This window comes from Heptranchias perlo, chromosome 7, assembly GCF_035084215.1.
Source record: "Heptranchias perlo isolate sHepPer1 chromosome 7, sHepPer1.hap1, whole genome shotgun sequence".
In the NCBI taxonomy this organism is placed as follows: Eukaryota; Metazoa; Chordata; class Chondrichthyes; order Hexanchiformes; family Hexanchidae; genus Heptranchias; species Heptranchias perlo.
In genome coordinates this window covers 65,760,481-65,786,202 of record NC_090331.1, presented here as the reverse complement: position 1 = coordinate 65,786,202, position 25,722 = coordinate 65,760,481, and the positions used below count along the sequence as shown (strand labels likewise).

The 25,722-nt window shown below is 41.4% G+C and overlaps 1 long non-coding RNA gene and 1 other non-coding gene across 3 annotated transcripts in view; both read left to right on the top strand.

Annotated features, from left to right (window-relative positions):
* LOC137323336 (uncharacterized) overlaps positions 1-25,722 on the top strand; it is a 379,634-nt gene that overhangs the window by 13,760 nt on the left and 340,152 nt on the right. The gene's annotated exons all lie outside the window — the stretch shown is intronic.
* trnae-cuc (transfer RNA glutamic acid (anticodon CUC)) lies at positions 2,311-2,382 on the top strand. Its single transcript has one exon. It is a non-coding gene; the product is annotated as a tRNA-Glu (tRNA).

Sequence of the window (25,722 nt, the reverse complement as noted above, 5' to 3'; positions counted from 1 at the left end):
AAAAAGAAATAAAGGGAGGGAAAGAAAAATTCAATTCAGAGAGAGAAAAATAAGAAAAAAAAAATTAAAATGTAAAAAATCTCAAGGAACAATTTATTACCTGCAGGAGTGAGAGATCACAATTTCAATTGTCCCTTTTCTGGTTCAGTGACAACCCTCCAAGGTTGAGTGACATGTCAGGACTATTAATCATCCCATTAACAGGGTCCTTTCACCGTGAAATAGCAGCCCTAACTTTCTGCAGTGAGTTTAATTTGTATTTACGACGCAAATCCAGCAATTTCTTAACATTCACGGGGAAGTTGTGGCGAGCTGCCGTTTTCACGAGGCCAATCATCCAGCAATTTGTGCCGATTCGCAACTCATGGAGTATCTCTTGCTCGCCACAAATTGCTGTTTACTTTATGCACTAATGAAGGTGTGTGCCTTTAACTTGCCATTATTTTCCCAGCAAATTCTGGGCTATTATTTTGACAAGACCCACAGCGGAATCAGTTTAAACAGTGTTATCTGATGTTAGCTTCTACATCATACTGCTGGATAAAATAGATTTTTGGCACCGTGGCATTTAGGATTGCACTTAACCTAACACATTGTACATGCAAATTCTTGCAGTAATAGTTGTTTCTTGTGAAATTAAAAGTAATTGCTAACCCACTTTAAAGCACTTTAAACCCATCAATGGGACTGCACCACTGGCCTGCTGCAATTTCTTTCTCGGGCCCTCATTTGCTATGCTCCAAATAGTACCACTCCTGACATGTTTACAGTTACTGAGAGGGAGGAAAATACAGTTCTGGTGCAACCTTTAAAATGATATGGTGAAGCACTGGTTTTCCAGGAATGGCTGGAGCATATCTTTGTTAATATGTGGCAATTGAAATAACTTACTATTGAGTCAACAAGTGCAGAAATCTAATGATAGATAGAATGCTGATGACATTGGCAACCCCTTTGGACACCCTCATGAACTCACTAGGACCCAGGAAACCTTTGTTGAAAATCTAACCTTTTGAGGAAGGAAGGAAGGGACTATCCGGGCCTGGATTATCTTGAGTCACTCTTGTAAGCCAGCACTCAGTTTCACTGCAGCCTGGGAACAAGTCACCTTTCCCAGGAAGTGACGTGTGGGATGAAGATGCCTAAAAATAGGCAAGCTGAGATGGATCAATCAGAAGAGTCTGAACACAGGTTGAGTGCTGCCATGGAAATGGAGCCTATTATTTCTACAAGTGTGCATCCCAGCACATTCTCACGAGTGTATTTTGATAATGGAAAGCAGCATGCCTGATTTGTCGGGATCCCCATAATGATTTATTCTATGAGGCTCAAATTTACTTACATAATAATACTCTGCTCTTATCTACAAGCTGTTTATCTTCTTGTTAGCCTACAGTTAATAATAGAAAATAGCATTTTTTTTGTTACACTTGTAAATCCATGCACATGTACGTTCTATGCTTTTCTCACCTTCTTATCTTTTTAGCATAGAATAACAATAAATAATTTTATACTAAATTATTCTTTAAATTATTGATAAACTAATACAAAAACATGGATTGCCAATAAAATTATGTAAACATAATTCAGACTACCGAAAAACACAGGCAGAATTTAGTCCCATAATCATTCATTCTATGAACGACTGACTCAATTGTGCCAGCTTTCAAAGTAGATTGTCTCATTCTGAATGAAGAGGCTTTATCTGTGAAACATGAATAAGAAGGACTCAAGATGATTAGTTGCCAATGTATTATCGGATAAGCAAAAAACTTTCCATACATGCATTTAGAATATAAGAAAAGTCAAGGATGATAAAAGACTTTCAGTTCATCCCTTTATCAATCTTTGAGTAAAGCAATTCTGTATCTTATATATATTTATTTTTTGCTCATTTGCATTTATGTACTTTGGTCCTACTCTGCCAGTTTAATTTGATCTAAGAATCTGGGTATGCTTTAACTATACCATTTAATATTTTGTACACCTTGATAAGATCTCTACCATAACTGCCTCCCTTCTGGACTGTAGAGCTCGAGCTGCTCTATTCTTTCCTCACCGCTCAATCCCTTTACATTAGGGATCACTTTTGTTACTCATCTGTGTACCCATTTCAATGCCTGTCCATCTTTTTCTGGCACAGTGACCAGAACAGAACACAGTGCTCCAAGTGTGGTGTGACCGATACTTTCTAAGGCTTTAGCGTAACATTTGTAGGTTTGTACTCTACTGTTCTTGCTTTTCCCCAGCATCCCTTTTGTAAAAATTGCTTTGCCATATTGTTCAGAAATTGAAAGTCATAAGTCTACTTCCCTGGTGGTCTAGTGGTTAGGATTCTGTGCTCTCACCGCCGTGGCCTGGGTTCGATTCCTGGTCAGGGAATTTGCTGTTACAAAAAACACTTGCCACTTTAAAACACTGGTTAGGCCACAGCTGGAGTACTGTGTGCAGTTCTGGTCGCCACACTACAGGAAGGATGTGATCGCTTTGGAGAGGGTGCAGAGGAGATTCACCAGGATGTTACCAGGGCTGGAGCGCTTCAGCTATGAAGAGAGACTGGGAAGATTGGGTTTGTTTTCCTTGGAGCAGAGGAGGCTGAGGGGGGACATGATTGAGGTGTACAAAATTATGAGGGGCACAGATAGGATGGATACTAAGGAGCTTTTTCCCTTCGTTGAGGGTTCTATAACAAGGGGACATAGATTCAAGGTAAAAGGCGGGAGGTTTAGAGGGGATTTGAGAAAGAACTTTTTCACCCAGAGGGTGGTTGGAGTCTGGAACTCACTGCCTGAAAGGGTTGTGGAGGCAGGAACCCTCACAACATTCAAGAAGCATTTGGATGAGCACTTGAAATGCCATAGCATACAAGGCTACGGACCAAATGCTGGAATATGGGATTAGAGTAGACAGGGCTGATGGCCGGCGCGGACACGATGGGCCGAAGGGCCTCTATCCGTGCTGTATAACTCTATGACTCTATGACTCTACTCTCTACTCTGACTCCCAGGACCCTTTCCCTCTCTGATAAGAATACGGTGAATGGAATTGACTTATGACATACATTGTTGTGTCCCCAGTGTGCACTACCTTACATTTCTCAGTGTTAAATTTCATTTGCCACTCTCTGCCTCATTGTATAACTGATCTGAATCGCTGCTGCTCTCCATATTTTAGAGTTTGGCAAGCTTACTTTTCAGCATTTAAGTTATTTATGCAGATTTGAAATAACAGATTATCAGGCACTGACCCTGCAGGAATCCACTCAACATATTGTTCTAGTCTCACCGTGACAAAAATGAAGCATTTTTTCTGTAATGGATTATTTATTGAATTCTGTCTTGCTGGTCACAGTGCAATCAAAGATAAAACTAAGGTTCGCTTCAGGAAAATATCACAGTTTTTTTTTGATACAGTCAGGCAATATTCTCTGAGCCATACATTCGTAAATTACAATTCTGTACCTGATTGCTCGGTCCATTATGTTCAATGCAACTACGAATAGATGTTAAATGGATTCTTCCTCTTGCATTCTTGTGGATCAGGATATTTAGTTCACAGGTAGGGAGTGGCGGTGAAGCTATTCAATTCAAACATCCCATGTGATTGACATCCTGGAGATCTTTTTAAATTTATAGATTTGTTTGATAGCTGTATTTGAGATGAAGGCTTGAGTCAGCTGTGTGCGAGGGACATGGTGATGATCCTTTGTAGTCCCTTCGATGGAAACCAGAAGCTTCCAATTGAGGACTTAATATTTGGCCACCATTGCTCAGCTCACCAGTCAATCTGAGGCTGTTGGTGCTACACAGCTAATCAGAACGCTTTGTGATAGTGAATAGCCACATAAGAAATAAGCAAGTGTTTTGAGAGTCAGTCTTATGCTGAGGGTTAGCACAGAAGATGCATCTTTGTTATTTTGCCATTACTATTATTATACTGTTTGCACTAAGTACTTTTTTTTATACCTATGTTCAATAAATAGTCTGGTAGTTTATAGCCTGAGCCACAGGATAGAGTTTTATTCTTCTGCCTGCCAAAGTTAAGATGATTAGGTGGCGGCATGTTATATACTCAGTGATAAGGTGCAGTGATAACGATTGTCTGTTAAATCCATGGGTCTCCCTACAATTACAAGCACACTCTGGTTCATAAGGAAGGTGAGGTCCACTCACAGGAATTCTTATTGATGCTGAACCCAAGAGCTATCTAGCTTAAAAACCTAAAAGTATAACACTTACATTTAAACCTCTCATAATGTACTCTTTCTTTACATTGGTATGTAATCAATATATCATTTATTAAAATAATACAGTTTTTAAAGCATGAACCACTGCAACATTTTTCTTAAAATACTTTTTCAACAACAAGCAATCACTTTATAATAAATCAATTATCCAATTTATTATAAAACATTAGTAACCTGAACCAGTTAAGAACAGGATGCATTCAACACCATAATGAGTAGAAACTCTTGGGTTCACACAGCTGTCTGTTAAGCCTAGCTTGCAATAAATTACATCTGAATCACAAGAAAGGTTTACAGCAGCAATTTTCTGGCTAGAAATTATTAAAGAGGTAAATTAGTAGAAGCCTCCAAAGACTTAAACAACTTAGCTATTACTGTTAGTGAAATGCCTTCAATGTCGGATGCTAACGTGTAAATAATTTACAACATTGAATCAACTCATCCTTGGCCTGTGATGCCCTTTTGAAAAAAAATGTGCTAACCTATTAGCTGAAGTTGCACATCACTGATAGCGAGCAAGAATACAGGGTAGGTTTATATAAAGTACAGTAATAAGTCTCAAAGTCCAATTGATATGTTATTCTCCAGAATATGAGAATGGATATTTCATGCATATTTTGCATTTTTGGGAAGTACAGAATGGACCCAAAATTCCTGAGTTTGTTTTTGAACATATATCATGCAGGTAGCATAAATCAAAGATTACAGTCTTAATACAAAACTATACTTACTCTTTACAACATTACAAATTTGAATATTGCACGACTGTGAAGTGCTTCAAGACAGTTTAGCTCTAACTTGCAGCATTGCTCTGACTTAATTAGTCATGTATATTGTGGTAAATTCAAAAAGATATATTGATCAACATGTTCTTGTCTATTGAAATTTCTGATTTCACTTCTACAGGATTCCTTCTGTTCAATGTACTAAACCTTAGTTTAAGTGCATTTATTGAAACAAACGAGGGAATGGACTCTTCAGAAAGCAGACCAGGGAGGGGAGGTGAAGACATGTTTGGTGGAGGGATCATACTGGGGGTGGTAGAAATGGCAGAAGATGATTTGTCTAATGCAGAAGCTCGTGGGGTGAAAGGTGAAGATAAAGGGGATCCTGTCAAGGTTGTGAGAAGGGGCAAAGGGGTGAGGGCAGCAGCACGGGAAATGAGGCAGACCCAGTCAAGGGTTCAGTCTACCACGGTGGAGGGGAATCGTCAGCTGAGGAAAAAGAAAACATTTTGGATGCTCTGGTGTAGAAGATGACATTGTCAGAAGCAATGGAGATGGAGAAACTGAGAGAAGGAAATGGAGTCCTTACAGGAAGCAAAGTGGGAAAATGTATTATCCAGCTAATTGTGGGAGTCAGTAGGCTTACAATAGATGTCAGTGGAAACTCCATTGCTGGAGATAAAGAAAGATAAATCCAGGAAGAGAGGAGTCATGGATGGAATATGAGAAGATGAGAGATGGATGGAAATTTGAAGCATTATCAATGAAATTCCCTAGATCAGGGCGAGAGCAAGAAACGGCACTGACACAGTCATCAATGTAATAGAACAAGAGAATATATTGGGGACTTGAGCAGGAACAATGAGTGTTCAATATAGCCTATAAAAATAACAGGATAGCTAGGACCCATGTGGGTTCCCATAGCGATGCCTTTTATCTGGAGGAAGTAGGTGGAATTAAAAGAAAAGTTGCTTAATATGAGAAAACCTGACCAACTCGAGTCGATCACAAACCCATCCTGTCACAACTCACCATAGAAGACGGCACCTATGATCAGTTTATTGTACATCTTGACAACATAAGCTTTTAGTCTGCTAGAGTTGAGAGTTGACAACCATCACACACAGAAGACAGTTTTAATAAAACGTATTATTGATGGAAGTAGCATCAGAATAATAATGACCTTTACTGGCTAGTACTTCTAGGGATCCAAAGCAGTCTGCAACCAATATTTTTTTCAACAGGGAGGTGGAAGCTGCTGACTGTATCATAAAGCGGGAAAAGAAATCTGTATACTATTAATGTCGAGATATTTATTACCAAAATACAAAGCATGAAAGTGAAACAAAGCCTAGATTTTGTAATCAGCATTATTTATGCCAGTGTTAAAATAATGGCAATCACAAAATCTAATGTTTTGCAAGAGAAAATGTAAATTTCTATTTCAATGTTTCATTGCAACCCAGCTCTGGACAATTAGATCTCTTACTCAATCACCACACATTAGGAGCATGATTTTAGCCTGGAAAAATGGGTGGGTTAGGGGCAGGGGGCAGTAACAATTGCAAAAACCTAAAACCCACCCCAACCCGTTCATTTCTGGTTTTCCTGACGGCAGGCAACTAACCCACTCTCAGGAGGCGGGTCGGGCATTAAAAGTATTTAAGGAGGCTGCGGGCCTCCATTTAAAAAGCTTTTTTGATTTTAGCTCCTGGGAGCCGGGATTCCCGGGCCTTCTGCTTCACGCCATGAGAGAGGAGGCGAGAAGGCTCAAAACAGCAGGTAAGTGCTTTTATAGCACAGCTTGTGGGCCAGGAGGAGCAGGAGAGCTTACCCCAGGTCCAACAAGCCTACCTGCAACGACCTCCCCCCCGCCCCAACGATCTCCGACACCCCCGCCCCACGATCTCCAACCCCCCCCCCTACAATCTCCAACCCCCCGATGACCCCCAATTCTCACGGTGACCCCCGACACCCCCCCCCCCACCCCCATATCTAACACTTACCTGAACACGTCCTCTTCCTGGCTCTTCTCCCATCCAACTGAGAGCCAGTCTATCAATCAGGCCAGCCTGTCGGGCGGGAAACAGGCAAAAAAAAACGACGCCCTTACGTTAAAATTGCAAGGATGTCCGGGAAACCAGTATTCCTTGTTTCCAATCAGGAATTCCAGCCCCGCCCCCTTCCTGGCTCCAGACTAAAACCATGCCCTATGTGTCAGCCTACATGCTTACAAGCTGATCAGGTTACTCATTAGAACTTGGTGCTTTACAAAATGGAAATACAGAAGATAAAAAGGAGTAAGACCGTAACAGGCTGTGCAAAGCCAGATCAACCTAACTGACCCACATTTTACATCCTGTAAAGAAACCTTTTGGAATTTCCACATGGACTCCATCCATCAAGAAAGGGCACTAAGAGCGGACAATCTCTAGAAATAATGTCACATCTGGGGAGTGATTTTAAACCCCGAGATTGGGTGGGTTAAGGGCAGATGGGAGTTGAAAATAGTTGTTTTTTGAGTCGCGACCGCAACCCGGCTTTATTTCCAGGTTTAGAGTCAGCGTGTAAAAGTGGGAATGCAAAGTCCAAAAATTTTGCAGTTGCGACCCAAAAAAACAACTGTTTTCAACTCCCACCCACCCCCATTCCACCAGTTATTGGGGTTTAAAACCACCCCCCCAGAAGTCAAAACACCTGAGGTTAACGAACATCCATAGCAATGAAAACAAAATACTCTTTTATCAAAAAAAAGCCATAAGCAAAACTGGAAAGCAACTACTCTCAATCAAATCTTAATGCTTCTGAGATCATGGGGGTGATTTTAAACCCCAAGAACGGACGGATTGTGGACAGGTGGGAGTTGAAAGTAATTGGTTTTTTGGGTTGCAACCACAACATTTTCAGACTTTGCATTCCCAGTGGGAAGCCTGTACCTTTACACGCCAACATTAAACCCGGAAATAAATCCTCAATGATGGCGGAGTCCAGCACGTGAGTGCAAAAGACAAGGCTGAAGCGTTTGCAACCATCTTCAGCCAGAAGTGCCGAGTGGATGATCCATCTCGGCCGCCTCCCAATATCCCCACCATCACAGAAGCCAGTCTTCAGCCAATTCGATTCACTCCACGTGTTATCAAGAAATGGCTTTGTGCACTGGATACGGCAAAGGCTATGGGCCCTAACAACATCCTGGCTGTAGTGCTGAAGACTTGTGCTCCAGAACTAGCTGCGCCTCTAGCCAAGCTGTTCCAGTACAGCTACAAATCTGGCATCTACCCGACAATGTGGAAAATTGCCCAGGTATGTCCTGTCCATAAAAAGCAGGACAAATCCAATCTGGCCAATTACCGCCCCATCAATCCACTCTCAATCATCAGCAATGTGATGGAAGGTGTCGTCGACAGTGCTATCAAGCGGCACTTATTCACCAATAACCTGCTCACCGATGCTCAGTTTGGGTTCCGCCAGGACCACTTGGCTCCATACCTCATTACAGCCTTGGTCCAAACATGGACAAAAGAGCTGAATTCCAGAGGTGAGGTGAGAGTGACTGCTCTTGATATCAAGGCAGCATTTGACTGATTGTGGCACCAAGGAGCCCTAGTAAAATTGAAGTCAATGGGAATCAGAGGGAAAACTCTCCAGTGGCTGGAGTCATGCCTAGCACAAAGGAAGATGGTAGTGGTTGTTGGAGGCCAATTATCTCAGCCCCAGGACATTGCTGCAGAAGTTCCTCAGGGTAGCGTCCTAGGCCCAATCATCTTCAGCTGCTTCATCAATGACCTTCCCTCCATCATAAGGTCAGAAATGGGGATGTTCGCTGATGATTGCACAGTGTTCAGTTCCATTCGCAACCCCTCAGATAATGAAGCAGTCCGAGCCCGCATACAGCAAGACCTGGACAACATCCAGGCTTGGGCTCATAAGTGGCAAGTAACATTCGCGCCAGATTCTAGTAACCACACAATTAGAATACAGCTCACAAATTTAAGAATAGTAACAAGCCTCAAGCAAGAATTGAGATTAGAAAGATTTTATTTTCCCTTTCAGAGTAGTGGATATTTGAAAAAGCCTCCCATCCAAAGAAGTTTATGCTGTTCTATTTATCACTTGGACAAAAGAACTGGATGCATGTTTGGAACAGGATTGAGGGTGACTGCATATAGTGAGACAATGAACTGTTGGGCAGAGCATCATGGTTGTAAGGAAGTGTTACAAGATGAAATATAATGCAAGATACAAGGCTAGATTGGTCTGCTGAAGTTTTCCTTGGTTCCAATATGGGGAAAAACTTTGCAGAACCTTTCCTCAGGAGATTAAATGGATTTGGTAAAGTCCATGACTGAAAACATTGTCATTGGTACGTGGAAGAAACAGGCTTGCTGTGCCAAAGACCTTTTTTTTGTTCCAAACTATCTTATGATTTTTCCCTCAATTTTCTCCCCATCTCTCCTGAAACTACTGACTCCTTGCTGGAGTTCAATTCCCCAGGTATGGTCTGCTCTGCTCTCTAGTACCTTTTTGTTAGCCGAGTCAGCTAGTGTTGACCGACTTTCACTATGGGCAGCATCACAGCTGAGCTTGATCCCATCCAGAGGTCACTGACCAGCAACGAGCAGTGCAAGCCCTGATTGATTTCCACTCCCCATTCTTAGCCCAGGGTCACAGAAGCTAATTGTCATACCCCAAAACTGCATTAATTAGCTAAAGGGCAACTAATTATGCACAGACTAAACTGAACTAAATTGGTTCAGATCCATATTGCTTAGTACTACACTGGGTAGTGTTTTCACCCCTTTAGGAGCTCTTATTTTTCCTACATTGTTCAATATGGGAATGTGTTGCATGGTGTGAGATAAATTAATCCTATCCTTTATATGCATTTGTCTACATTTGAAGGAACATTAATGCTCACTATAGTTTTTTTCTTGGGGTGGGACACATCACTTGTGCATACACACCAGTCTATGTCATTAGTGAGACCTATCTGTACCCAGTGAGAAAATTGATTGTTTATAGAGTAGTCAGGCTCAGTATTGGGGTGAATGACTATCTGCAGCGTGAGATTAATGACGACCAGTCACGTAGGACTGGGTAATGTCATTAAAAATATTATAACTGGCCAATTTGACCAGACACTGTAAATCTATTTGGAGTCTCCTCTATAGATAAAAGCTCTTTTTTTATATCTGCCAAGAGAGGCAAATGGGAACCAATTTTTGAAAAAGGTAGTTAATAAGGCAAAGAATCTTCCTGAACTAGTTTATTACAGGAACTCTGCTCCAACAGTAGGCCCCTCTCCATCCCTGCCTGTAAAACAGATTTCTTCTTACAAAGGCAGGGCTAAAAGGGGCTCACTCTCTTCTGACCTGGTCACTAGGAGTAGCGAGTCTTCAATAAATTGCAATCTTCGTGGAACCTGAGCCTTGTTCTGTTGGTCAAAATGCCTAAAAGTGGAAAACGTTCGTACACCCAGAGAAAGAAATGCATCACAATCGAGGGGAAACCCTGTGAATTGAACAAGCCATCAGGTATGATATTTCTGTCATTTTTCTGTTCTTGTGTTTTTGCCCTAATTTGTTTGCACTGAACCAAAGTTATTTATGGAGCCTGTAGCTTGTAAGTCTACTTGCAACTGTAAAAGATAATAGCAAAATTGGGAAGCAATGATGAGGAGATGCTAATCTGGGACTTTAAAAGCCTGAAGATTGTAGGTGGGAGGAGGTTGAAGTACTGGGAAAGAATGTTTGACTAGGATAGTGTTGTCTAATAGAAATCGCTCATTAGCCACAAGTGTGCCTATGGTGACACAATTTTAGCCACACGCATTAATTTTACCAGAAAACACCTTACACACAATATAGGTAAATGCACTTCACACCTGTATATTTACTTAAACATCTACCACCACTCAGTAACCAAGGAAGTAAAGCACTCAACAATCAAAAAACACTCGCACACTCTGCTTTCCGTCTTACTGGTTTACCAACAAACGCAAAAAGAGTTTAAAGTGCATGTATACGCCCTGCAAATATGAGTATTGAGATCACTTGCCCAACAACAGTGTCCATTCCTCATTTTTTATTTACCAATCAGAAATGAAATTCACCACAATTGGATTCCCAATTAGCCACATATGGCTAGTGGCTACTGTATTGGACAGCACTGTAATAGAAAACTGGAATAAGTCTTAATGTCAACATTGCTGGGATAGCGTGAGGAGAAAAAACTTGTATGGTCACATGTTTGGAGTTTATAAGGAATAAAAGAGGAAAGTTCAGAGAAGGACTGATAAAAATGTGGATAAAATAGAGAAAGAAATGTGAAGGGGAAATGGGAGGCGAGAGGTGAGAGGGGGAATGTTTGTCTGAAGTCAAATTGTTTCTTGTATCCTGTCCAGGGGTGCAAGAGAGGTACTGGAAGAGCATCTCCAGATACAGGAGTGTTATTTATGTCTTGGGTGGACTTGGGCTTTATGGAGAATTGAGAGTTGTTGAGGAGAAATTAAGGAGGTGATTTTTAAACCCCAAGAATGGGTGGGTTGGGGGCGGGTGGGAGTTGAAAATGTTTTTTTTTGGGTCGCAACCGCAAAATTTTCAGACTTTGCATTCCCACTGGGAAGCCTGTACTTTTACACACCGACATTAAACCCAGAAATAAAGTCGGGTTGCGGTCACAACCCAAAAAAAAAATCTATTTTCAACTCCCACCTGCCACCAACCCACCTGTTCTTGGGGGTTAAAATCACCCCCTAACTGTCTGGTACAAAAGAGGAAGCTAACATGAGGAACCACTCAATCAGATCTGTATTTGATCTAAGACAAAAACCTAAGTAGGACATTTGCTGCCCCAGACTTTTGGAAAAGGTGCTCCAGAGAGCTGGCATTTTCCTAAGTTAGCAAGACACCATCTTCCTGCTACAGCTTTGATTTTACTGCTCTAGTTTTCATCAGTAGCATGAATTACAACAAAGGCAAGATGCAAAATGTAGCTACAACAACAACTTGCATTTGCAACTTAATGAGCAGTGAAATAAAAGTTAATTGTACCAGCACCAATTCTATTTGTGTTCTTTTAGTAAGATTACAGTCACATAATCTCACATTGTACAAATCAAGGCAATTTCAAAAGGCAAATGAAAGCACCTCCATTAAAGTTTATTGTGTGTCTGTAAACAGATTTTTTCACTATAATATGCAAATAAAATAATGGTGGCTCAATGTGTGCAGAATATTTTCCAACAAGGCCGTTGATGTTCAAAATCATGAAGGATCTAGACAGAGTGGATAGAGAGAAACTGTTCCCATTGGCGGAAGGGTCAAGAACCAGAGGGCATAGATTTAAGGTAATTGGCAAAAGAACCAAAGGTGATTTGAGGAAAAACTTTTTTACTCAGTGAGTGGTTAGAATCTGGAATGCACTGCCCGAGGGGGTGGTGGAGGCAGATTCAATCATGGCCTTCAAAAGGGAACTGGATAAGTACTTGAAATGAAAAAATGTGCAGGGCTACGGGGATAGGGCGGGGCAGTGGGACTAGCTGGATAGCTCATGCATAGAGCCGGCACGGACTCGATGGGCTGAATGGTCTCCTTCCATGCTGTAACCTTTCTATGATGCAGTTTGTGGCTTCCATCTTGACTTGTAACAGCTGCTCACATCCCAATGCTGTATGGGGGTTTTTGCTTGTAATTTATGTTAGTAAACCCACCAGCATCAAACTAGCTTGTGGCAGGCAACATGTGTGCAGTGGGATTTTGGCAACAATGAAGCAAAGCTTTAAAAGTGTAACTTTTCTGTAAAAGGTTTGATCACTGTGATGATCTGAAAACATCATTATCGCAAGAATTGTATTGGATGGTACTTCTGCCACCATTTTTGATTTTGCTGCTTTGACTCATCGTTATAGCAACCAGTTAGATTGTTGTAAGCAGTTACCATAATTGCACTGCTTCTCACCCTCCCAGTGGGATGACATGGGTTATTTAATCTAAATATATTAAATTACTTTTTGTATCCCTCTTCTCACTCTTTCTACTATTCATTATTAACACAAAATGTCAAAATATGAAAAACGCTGATGCTTGTTGTCAAATGTTAAAATTTAATTTTTAAACATCGCGTGTATAAAGTTTTGAACTAAAAAAGAATAATTCTGACTGCAAAGGTAGTTGAGATAGAAGTTTCTCGGGTGACGGGCTATTTCAGCAGGAAGTCGTCAGTTTTCTGATGTATGTGTTTAGGTGATCAGAATGATTATTAAAAGGTCACGCTGGAAGTTACATCTCGAGAGCTGACATTTATTCGGGATAAAACTGGCAAATTTTAGTTCATAAATTGATCAAGCCTTTTGTCTCCTGAATTCAGTAGCTTATCATAACCCTGACAATTAATTATCCCATCAATGTCAATTTTCACTAATTATTCTGTTCATAATTTTCAGACCAGCTATTATCTATCATGTACAATCCTAAGGATTATATCTTCATTCCATTAGTCTGTGGGTAATATATTCAGCTTTCATTGAACTGTCTTTTAGAGACAGTTTTTAGCTAATTAGGTGTTTTATTTTTGATCGGCAGCTTCAGGAGTTAGAGCAAAAAGTAAGTAAAGTATTATTAACTTTCCTTCCCCGCTTTGAAAAGCTCCCAAGAATCCTTTCTCTTTGACAGTACCTTTGATCTCATCCTTCAAATATCTTCCTTTTCCTTTTTGGTGCCCATTCTTTGTTACACACTCTTGAGATGTTTATTATTTGAGGAACGTAAATGGGAGTTGAATTTTAATAGAGAAAAATATAGAACAGAAGGAATGTGGTGTATTAGAAAAAAGTGAAAGTGATAAAAACAGAAGAGTTTCCTGTGTCGTAGGAAAGCCCTGGGAAAACAACTTTAAATTGGAAAAAGATTACTTCTGCTAAGCCCTGTTTCCTCTTCCTCTTCCTTAGGCTCTCTTCTGTCCTATTATTTTTACTTCCATTTCTATTTAATATGCCCTAATATAACCATTCTGTTATTATTTCCCGTTTTAATTTTGAAACCTCTTTATTTGCCTGTTTTTCTGTATACCTGGAGGCAGCATGTATTTGAAGGCAGGACCCACATTGTGAATATTGGTCCCTGATTCACTGAAAACAGCACTGTGCAGTTTTTCAGCCAATCCAGGCTTCTTGGTGTAAACAGTGACACCAGGTCAAGTTTTCCAGCATCAAATAGAAAGCTCTTCTGCTTGATGTTGAATGATCCCATTGGAGGCCCCAGCAGCGTAATCACATCCCGATGAGATAACTCGTTGGCGGCACTCCAAGGGTTAATATCGGAACTTTTGTAATCTTTAAGTTTGGTCCCATTGGCACTTTATCTAATGTACAACACTCACCTTAAGCCATAGGTTTATGTTCGGAAAGTGGGAACCCCAATCGATTCCTAGTTGATTTGAGAAGCGCTATGCACATTGTCATTTTAGTTCTGTCATATGGGCAGAATGGCTTTCTCACCAGTCTACTTTTAAAAAGAAAGTTTGTAATATGCAATAGCTCCTGCACCAGTGCGGAACAGTAGCTTGTTTGTTTTTATTGTTGTTCCTGCAACAAGGGCAGGCTAGAAGAATAACAAATCATTTATGCAGGATTCCAGAGTGCAGTGCCAGTGATTTCAATGTGACACCACATAGCTTTGGGTTTCTTTGGTCAGGCATTTACAGGGATTGAAATGATTGAAGTCAGACTTCACTGTAACATTTAGCTGAATGTTAAAAAATGTTGAATGCGTTCAATTTTGCCGATGCATTGTACGCCAGCTTGAGTTCCTGATAGCCTGCTGCAGATCGAAGTAAATTATAAGGAGCTTGGTAGCAATGCAACAGGGGATAGTGTTCTTCTTGGTTATTACCCCTTCACTGGACTACGGTTCTACTGGTGATTTTGCACCAAAATAATGTAACGAATTAAACTTTTCCAGATCCAGAAATACATAAACTGCAGTCACATTATCTGATTCTCTCAAAATGAAAGGACACACAAACCCTGCGACATTTAAAAAATTTACTAATGACTGCCAAACAACTAAAAATTAATTTTTAAAAATGTGGCGTCTCATTACTCCTTTAATAGTTTTTGGTCATTAAAGCATTTTTTAAATTGAAAAAATTGTTTTTAACTTTTCCTTCTGTTTTTTATTTGATTATTTTTTACCCTCTCTTATTTTCACTGTCCATAACTGTTTTTACAGATGATTTTATTCTTGTAGCTTTCACTTCCTGGTTTTTACGTCGCAGCTTGGAATTCAAGGTTTTGACTCTTTGTGGCTTTTCAAGGATGCTGCAAGCTGACTGGTCGAGGGGAGAGATCAATCCTGTCGCTTCTTCCACAGGTCCTAGCTTCACTGGAGCTAACGCTCTTCTTCCTATTAACGGAAGTGCCCGCGGTAAAATGGGTTACCATAAATCTATGAAGCGGCGAGCACCGCTCAGAACAATTTACGGCCCAACGTGTATTGTATAATTATCTTGGTAGTATTTCTATTTGCTTATTTTGACACTATTTGTTGTAGTGACCAAAGATCATAGGATTTCATATCTAGGATCATGTTACAGCTGATAGTGGAAAGAAAAGTAATGGGAGACACAATGCATGGGTTGGGTTCAGATCCACAGCTGTGGCCCCCACCCCCGACACATGCACATTCTCGAATTCCTATTAACAGCTGCGGTGCTGAAAAGAGCTGATGAGCAGAAGCTATACTTCTCCCCATTGGGTGGAAGTGAAACTCAGTCACCACAGGCTGACCGTGTGCCCTTCATAAAGTAGCAGGTGGGAAAGGTCCATTGTCTGAAGACACCATGACAAGATAAATAAAGAGGTATGCCTCAAAAAGAGTCTTAACCTTTTAAAAAAAACATTGATAGTGAGCAGCTTATTAGCCTCAATTTAACTTCCCTGTGCATTGTACATAACAATGGAAGTCTAATCTACACAGCATATGGATTTTTATATAAATTTACAACTCCCTCATTATTAGATGTCAGCCTTGACTCAATGGTAGTACTCACGCCTATGAAGGTTGAGGGTTCAAGCCCCACTCCAGAGATTTGAGCACATAAACACTTCAGTGCAGTCCAGAGGGAGCGCTGCACTGTTGGAGGTGCCGTCTTTCAGATGAGATGTTAAACCAGGGCACTGTCTGCCCTCTCATGTGGCTATACATGATCCTATGGCACTTTCCAAAGAAGACTAGGGGAGTTTCCCAGTGTCTTGGCCAATATTTATCCCTCAACCAACATTGCTAAAACGTGAGGGCATCTCTGAGATAGTGTCGAGGGAATGTCTGCGATGGAGGGAAGGCTAGCCTCCATGGAGCTTCAAGCATGTCTCACAAATGAGTCCATTCAGGCCCTGACAATGGCCGTTCGGACTCTGGGTGAACAACATTCTGCTGCCTTAAACAGGCAGGCAGATATACTATACTGGCCTTACAAGGCTTCACACATGTCCTCCAAACTGTCGTCCAGCAGAGTGGTAGGAGTGGTGTGGATCTGGCCCAGGGGAGGGATGATGGCAAAAAGGGACATGGAAGTGGGGACACCACTCAAAGTGCCCCCATGTCTCATCCGTTGCCCCCCTCTCAACCAGTACCCGCAATGCTGCCTCCTCTCCAGGTGGCCGAGTCTGCCCCTGCACAGGTGCAGGTGGAGCAGTCTTTTGAGGGGCCCTCGTGGGCACCAAAACCCAGATGGCGTAGGCCCAAAGCATTTAATTGGTCAGGGCATGAACAAGAGCAACCTGCCACTACCTCTGCTGCAGCCACAGGAGAAGCACCACGTAGGAGTAGTCAGAAGTGAAAGGCGAAGGTTTTGTAAGCACAAAGGGGATGCACAAGTGTGTTTGACGGTTGGTCATGTTTTTTATTAGTATTTGCTTTCTGTTAAACTCACATTAAATATTATTATTGTCACCACTACTGCCACGTCTTGGCCATTCTTGACTGGCTTCCGTAATAAGGCCCTTTCATGAGGTTCACCATGAACGCCCACACTTGATGCCACCCATTGGGTCATTCTACAATGGGTGTATGTGTAGTTGCAGGACTGTTTTGTGCAGGTGTGGGTGCTGCTCAATCCAGGTGGTGTGAGGACTGGACTCTTCTCACTTTCTGATGTTAGGAGAACTCTTCACATATCAGTGACTCCTTGGCCTCATGAGCAGCCAGGTGAGCTGCTGTTCTGCCCATGGGTTGCTCCTCCTCCTCCTCAATGTGGGTGGCAGATGTGGATGGGGCCTCCTCAAGCAGCACCTCTCTCTGTTGTGCCGTGTTGCGCAGAGCACAACAGACGACTATAATGCGTCCCATTCTGTCTGGTGCGTATTGAAGCGCTCCCTCAGAATGATCAAGGCACCTGAAACACATCTTGAGCAGCCCTATAGCATGCTTAATTGTAGACCTGGTAGCGATGTGGCTGTTGTTATATCGACGTTGTTGCTTGGTTGTGGGGTTCCTCAGAGGTGTCATGAGCCACGTGTGCAGGGGCTATCCCATGTCCCCGAGGAGCCAGCCCTTACAGGTGTTGGTGCGTGGAAGAGGGACGGGATGTTGGACTCCTGGAGGATGAAGGAATCGTGGCAGCTGTCAGGGTGTCTGGTGCACACATGAAGGAATCTTTTGCGGTGGTCACAAACGAGCTGAGTGTTGATGGAGTGATAGCCCTTCCTGTTGATGAACAGTCCTGGCTCATGTGGAGGTGCTCGTATTGCTATGTGGGTGCAATCGATTGCATCCTGCACCCGTGGGAAGCCAGCTACAGAGTGGAATCCCACTGCCCTCTCTGTCTGGCTGAGGTCATCCATGGGGAAGATGACGTAGTGCGATGCCCTGCAAAATAAGCCATCGGTGACTTGTGCTACGCACTTGTGTGCAGACGACTGAGACCCCTGGCGATGTCCCCGGTGGCACCCTGGAATGATCCGGAGGTGAAAATGTTGAGGGCAGTGATGACTTTAACAGTGACAGGTAAGGAGATGCTGCTCGGCCAGCCGGGAGTAGCTCGGCATGAAGGAGGCTACAGATGTCTGCGACCACCTAGCCACTGACTCTGAACCTCCATATGCATTGCTCCTCAGAGAGGTCCAGGAAGCTGAGCCTCGGATTGGAGACCCTGTTGCAAGGGTAGTGCCTCCTGCAACGTCGCTCTCTCTGTTGTTGCCCTCCGTGCTCTTGTGCAGGTGCTTGTGGAGCTCCACGTGGTTGAGGTGGAAGCTGTGCCTGGCGAGGCTGGTGATGTTGCTCATCCTCGGATGTAATGGTGAATGCAACCATGGCGCCCCCCATCCTGATGGTGTGAGTTTGAGGGGGTCCGCAAAGTAGTTAAATATGTTTGCACAGCAGAGTTTTGGGTGGAAAGTAAGAATTTTGAGTGAAAACACAAAGGTCTTGCAGCCAAAACTTTGTCTGAAGTGAGAGTTTCCTGCTGCAATAAATGAGGTTTTCTCCCCACCAGCAACAGGGAAATCTGTTGAAGATCCTTCAAAATCGCACCCCTGCCAAAACGTCTAATCAATCAAGTAGTCCGAGTACCTCAATTATCGGACAAACTATGCAAATTATCATCCCGCCGGCATTAATTGCCGGTGGGACTCCCGCATTCGGGAGGCGTGTGCGCACCCGGACGTGTCACTGGGGAACCCGGATGTCAGCGGGTTGGAGCTGGGCTCAAAACCTGCTCGGCATTTCAGCGATTTTCAGAGCTCTGTCATCCGAAAATCGGCCCCCTGGACTCCAAGGTTTAAATTACAAGGAGAGATTACATAAATTAAGGTTGTATTCCTTGGAAATTAGAAAACTAATGGGTAATTTGATCGAAGTTTACAAAATACTAATGGGAACTGATAGGGTAGATAGAAACTATTTCCGCTGGTTGGGGAGTCTAGGATGAGGGGACGTAGCCTAAAAATTGGAGCCAGGACTTTCAGGAGTGAAGTTGGGAAACACTTCTATACGCAAAGGATGGTAGAAGTTTGGAACTCTCTTCTGCAAATGGCAGTTGATGTTAGCTCAATTGTTTAATTTTAAATCTGAGATTGGTTAACAAAAATCTATCAAAGGTATTAAGGGATTTGGGGTGAAAGTGGGTATATGGAGTTAGGTCGCAGATCAGCCATGATCTCATTGAATGGCAGAACAGGCTCGAGGGGCTGAAGGGCCTACTCCTGATCCTATGTTCCTATGTTACGTCATAGTATATTTTTTAAAAGCTAGGTGTGGCATGAGTAATTGTCAAAATTATGATATTTTGATCAAATAAACATTGAACTGGTATATATAAAAAGACGCAGTGAAAACTTTTTCCAGAGTAAAGTTATTTAAAAAGGGGACGAGTGTGACTTCAATACAATGCGCGCTGCAGGAACTTTGATAGTCTTTGAAAGATAAATGCTGTTTGATTATAGTGGCTGAGATAACAGTTTCTCAAATTAAGTTCATTACAAACCTTCAAAGATGCCGTCAGATGGAAGAGACAAAAAAATTATAATCATTTGATTGCAATCCAGACCAATGAAAATTATGGGGAGGGAAGCAAGAGATAAATTAAAATTTTACTGCGATTTACAAAATGTAGCAATATAACTTTAACAATTAATTTTATTATAAAGTGTGTAAATTCAGTCAAAAATGTAATGACTCCCAGAAATGTAATGACTTTGAGATATTTAAATGGTTCTTCTAATAAGATATAATTAGATGGGAAGTAAATGTTTAACGCATCTCCTGAATGCACAAAGAAAGAATATAAAGCCAATTAATTGAAATTAAAATTTAATGGAAGATTAATTCACCATGACGCAAAACTCAATTGTCGCAAAAGTTTGCATAAGTGATGTACACAAAGAAGAACATAGCCACTCTCCACCTGGCTTCGTGTCTCGAACAAAATCACAAAGCGTGAAGCTGCTGCATCTGTTGCCTGAACACATATTCAGAGGACAATAACCTGCAGAGAATAACATTAGAGGGGAATTATTTCTGTATTCTTGACTCTTAATGTAACACAAACCGGGCAAGAGCTTGACAATGTGCTTACAAAGGCGACCACAGGTGTTACATTATTTCTGCAAATAAGTTGTTCTCCAAAGATAGAACAATAAATAATGAATGTATTATCTGATAATAGTGATGGAACGATTCATCTTGGCTTTTCGAATATGCAATCACTTGTGTGCATGCCTGTGCTCCTTTGAGCTTCTGAAGTCTTGGACAAACACAGCAGCTTGTAAGTTTAACCTCTGTTGTACTATTACAAGGAACAATTTGTTAAAGTAACATTGTACTGATGATTATGATTTTAGGACTTTACAATCCATTTTTTAGAAAGCTTTGCATACATATCATAATTGATGTTTAAAAGTTGCATGCATTTTGTGAGAGCAAACAAAATGTTTCTGTATTTTGCAATTCAAGAAAATTGTCTCACATCTCCACCAAGCAGGTACACTTAGAACTGGTGAGTATAAGGATTTTAATAATCTCTATTAAGTTAAATATCCAAACTGTTAGGACATTCTGAACTGTCTGAATGGATATTTACTCTAGAATTGTTCAAATAATGTCAGAAGAATTGTTAAAACATCACAGCCAGATTTGGCTTTGACTCATTTTAATTAGTACTAAATTATCCTTTTTAATCCAAAACTTGCCTGGAGAATCAACAGTATAAGTTAAGTACTCCACAATGGAAAACAGAATATGGGCTTGATTAATGGAGATTTTTTTTTATCCATGTGCTGCTGCATCGTTGAGTGATGGGATAGGAGTATATGTCTGCCATTCCGCACACAAGGAGCTCCTGAATTTAGTCATGTCCCTGTGTGCAGTTTTCCATATTGGGCAGTAATAAAAGAAATGGGAACAGCATTGAATCCCAGCTTGGTCAACAAACCGCAGCTAGACAGAGGCACATGGGGCAATGTGTCTGCTAAGGGCCATAACTGAACAACGAACAGGTCACAGTGGCTCCGGGCTGTATTGTGAGTGTCATCACATGAGACTAAAATGGAACCTATAGTTTCAGTGCTGTGATGTACTGCCTCTGCAAGTGAACTCAACATGTATCGCATTTGATCAGCAAAATGGAGAAGAATGAAATCAAATGGAGCAATTTTACTAAATAAACCATTAATGCTATCCTATTCACTTTGGCTAATGATAATGAATACATCATTAAAAATCAGGCAGTGGGTCTCAGATGGATTTGCACAGCAGTTATTTTTGTTGCTCGTCACTTCCATTAAATTATGGCAAAAATTGAAAAAAGCCTAAGATTCAGCTATCATGTATAAAATCTTCCAATACTTAATGGTAAATTGCCATCACATCTTTGATTTATTGGTGTGTTATCCAACTTCTAAAAATCTTGGTAGGGCATTGAAGGTTGAAACTGTATGAGACATTTATATATACTTAGTTGCATAGAGGGTATTTGACAAGTACTGAATGCAGAATTCTCCCCAGTGAGTGTGCGAAACCCAACAACTCACCAGCCCCGTAGATCCTTGTGAACTGAGTATCAATACAAGTATGAAATAGGATAGAAATTTTATTTTATTATACCATGATATTTGAGTTTTGCAAACATGGGAGTGTTTTAATGCCTTTATGTGAAGCAGTTTACTCCTCTCTCCTAATCTTGCTGAAAATCCCATTAATGGAATTAAAGTTATTTGCAGGGACAACTCCAACAGCCATATAATTTAATAAATTGTCATGGAGCTAGTCTCCTGACTCTTTGGCATTGAAATATTAATAAGAATGCAAATAAATATTATCGATGCTAAGTAACAGAGGCATGCTCCCTGCTTCTCTTCCTTCCTGAACTGCCAATTGAAAAATATATTTATGTTTACGGTGTCAATGAATCTTGGAGATAGTGCAAGGATGCATTTCTATGACAAACTATTAGCACGTGCTATTTTCAGAGGATTGACTGAGGTCTGGAGAAATGTGTGGAGGAGGCAATTAGTCCAGTTTACAGCGCATAAATTTTGTAACTGAGAGACCATTAAGCACCAAATAAAATCATTATTTTGTATCCCCCAAAATGAGTGATCTAAAAACAGAAATGGTTAACTTTAATGTATATGTTGTTCATTATACTATTTTTAGCTAAACAATAATACTGATGACTTCAAAGGGGTAACTGAGGTTACCAGGTCCAAAGTGTGCCACACAGATCCTGCCATATCATGTCTCCTGGACAGAAGAAAATCCCGCTAGGGGTCCTAACCAGTGCTAACCTCTTCAGCCAGGAATGGGAAGCATGTGATTTCCACTGACCCTAATGCACTTGGCCAGAGATAGACACGACAGGTAATTCATTTGAATGGGTCTTTCTTGTTGGGGTCTCCGATAGGCTGGCAGTGGGGAATTCTTCTCTGGGTGAAGATCTTGCAGTTTTCTTCAGTAATACAGTATATCCCTTAGAGTGAAGTTCCTGTTTGATTTCCAAGCAAGCAGTCTCCTCTATTTGGAAGCTAACGGTGGTTTATATGACTTATTGAGAACAATGAAAGAATGTTGTATCTTTTTGAAACTAAATAAAATATCTAATCTCTACACATGGTTAAACAAAATATGCCATGAGAAACAGTAGCGTACCAATTTATAATATGTAAGAGAAACCATTACAGCTCTCTCTATAGTGCAATATATTCTACCTGGTCTAGAACCTGCTGCAAGAGACTAGGCCCTAGAATAATTTAAAGTCAGTTTCTAATGCCAATATAGAAATCCAGGGTATTTCAGGTTTTATCTTTAGAGCAGAAAATTGGACCCCAAAAAACTTAGGTAGATTTGGAGAAAATCAGTTTTAAAAAAAAAAGAAACTTTTTTTCTTTAGAACATCGCTAAAACTCAAGTAAAGAAGGAAGGCGTTTAAGAACTGTACAGTTAAACTAAACAACAACCCACAATTATTTACACAATTCGTTGACACCAATTTTATGGGGCTCAGCTTCAGACTGTTACTAAACCCCTAGTCATTGCTTGTTAAATTGAAAGTAAAACTAAAGAATGTTTATTGTTGTGGCTGCTGCCACTTACCTGCCACGATGATGGTGAGGTACTAAAAATTGTTGGAAATTAGGCACAGGGGAACAACTGTAATCTTGCAATTAGTAAACAATACCTTGCTGTGTGATCTGAGTCAGCCTTTAATTGATGACCTCAGTCTTCAGGGGTCTATGAGTGTGATGGCTGTTTCCGTGCACTACTGCCCTTGCTCAATACCAAACTCAAATGAAAAGTGATGTTTGCTACAGCATAAAATCCTCACAACAATACCTAAAGAGAATCTAGAGCCTCTTAAACTCCAGTCCAAAAGACACTCTCTTCGTTTCTTTTCCTGCTGAAAATTGGGTCCAGAGTTTACGTGCATTGCATCAACAAAGTCAGCACGGCACTTATAGTATGCACCATGGCACATATAGCACCCAATGTGTGTAACGCGGATACAATACACCGTCGCACATATAGTATGCACCATGGCACAGATAGCACCCAATGTGTGTAACGCGGATACAATACACCGTCGCACATATAGTATGCACCATGGCACAGATAGCATGCAATGTGTGTAACATGAATACAATACACCATGGCACAAACAGTATGCACCATGGCACAGATAGCATGCAATGTGTGTAACACAAATACAATACACCATGGCACAAACAGTATGCACCATGGCAGATAGCATGCAATGTGTGTAACACAAATACAATACACCATGGCACAAACAGTATGCACCATGGCACAGATAGCACACAATGCGTGTAACACGAATACAATACACCATGGCACAAACAGTATGCACCATGGCACAGATAGCATGCAATGTGTGTAACACAAATACAATACACCATGGCACAAACAGTATGCACCATGGCACAGATAGCATGCAATGTGTGTAACACAAATACAATACACCATGGCACAAACAGTATGCACCATGGCACAGATAGCACACAATGCGTGTAACATGGATACAATGCACCATGGTACATATAGTATGCAATGTATAATACGGATGGAATGTACCGTAGCACATATAGCACACACTGTGCGTGGCACTAATACAACACACGTGTACCTCTAGATCAGAATTTTTAAAAGACAACAAAAGGAAATATCGGGTTTTTTCCCTCAAATGTGGGAGGAAATCAGCCCTTCCCAATTCACCACCTTAAAGAAAAATCTGGGAATTTATTGGTGGAAATCAGTGAAAACTGATTTTAACGATCGCTATTTATTTTGTATCTCTTCTTTCTTTGCAGACTCGATGGGCTGAAAGGCCTCCTTCCGTGTTGTGACCTTTCTATGATTCTATGATTCTTCTTTCTTTAAACCTTCTAGTTTTTTTTTTTGAATTATGCTATAAACTGGCACCTCGAGTTCAAGTCAGTGTTGTGCCGTCATTTGCTTTGTATCCTTCGGTGCCTTCAACAATTGCATGCAGCTTCCTTCATGAGTTGAACCATAAGGCCCCAGGCCTCTGCTGCACACAACTTCCAAATAAAGCAAAAATAAACCCCAGAAAGACATCAGGTGACTCAGCATAAACAGAACTCTCCAGTGCAACAGCTGTCCAATACAACTTATCATGCCAGTGCAATTACTGTTCTTTCATGAACAAATGGGACCTCTGGCAGAACTCTTTTCTGCTTTGAAAGCAATAACACAGGAGAGCCAGATTCCTTAAGTGCTTATGAAGTGTCATTACTGTCACTACCAACAAAACAACCCCGACTGGTTTTGTTACCAGAGATCCCAAACCTTCTTATGGCTTAGACAAACTCATTTCTAAAAAAAGAATCTGTCAGCTCCAAGAGATTTTGTGTAATATGGCAATTTAAACTGAGGGTTACTACTCAGTAGCATCTATAGGCCAATTTTAACTCGGGGCAGGAATCGGGGGAAGGGTGGGGGGTGGTGGTGGCGGAGGAGGAGGAGGAGGTGCCGCCGGCAAGTCCATAATCAGGGGAGGAGGAGAAAGCCTGGGGCAAGGGGAGGCCCAAGCATTCCAACTCCTCCTGGCCCACAAGGAATTTTTTTTAAAAAAGATCATACCTGGGCCTGGACCCTTTCTGCCGCTAGTTTTTGCATGCAGGCTGTAGCCGGGCCCACGGTTAAAATGGCGTGCACGTTCCGATGATGTCATCAGGACACGCCGCTGCCATTTAAATTAGGCCCCCCGGTCCTGTGGGGCGGGGCCCTTCCCTTGCCTGAAATCAGGTAATTAAAAATGATGGGGGGATGGCAGGAACATTTTGGGAATGCACTGCAAAGGCGCCCCGCCATCTTACCCCCTGCCCACACCGTTTCTGCTGGGCGGGAAGAGGTTAAAATCGGCCCTTATAATTTGGTAAAGATAGATAAAGCTAAAAATTCACAGCAGGCCAGTTAGTACCTGACGGAGAAATATAGGTTAATGTTTTAGGTGTGAAACCTTTATCAGAAAGCAGGACATGAGGAACTAGTATCATAAATATCGATGGCATCCCTTAAACAGATGAAGATTATAGGTCGCAATCATTGCCCTTAAATGTTTTTTCCTCATTGACTACATATACGGACTTCTGAAACCGAATCTAAATGGGTAATTATTCTGATGACGAGTCCTACCTGTAGCATTAACTCCTTTTAGAAGCTGACTGACCTGCTGCTCATTTCTAGCATTTTGTTCTTCTTTCAGATTTTTCAGCATTTG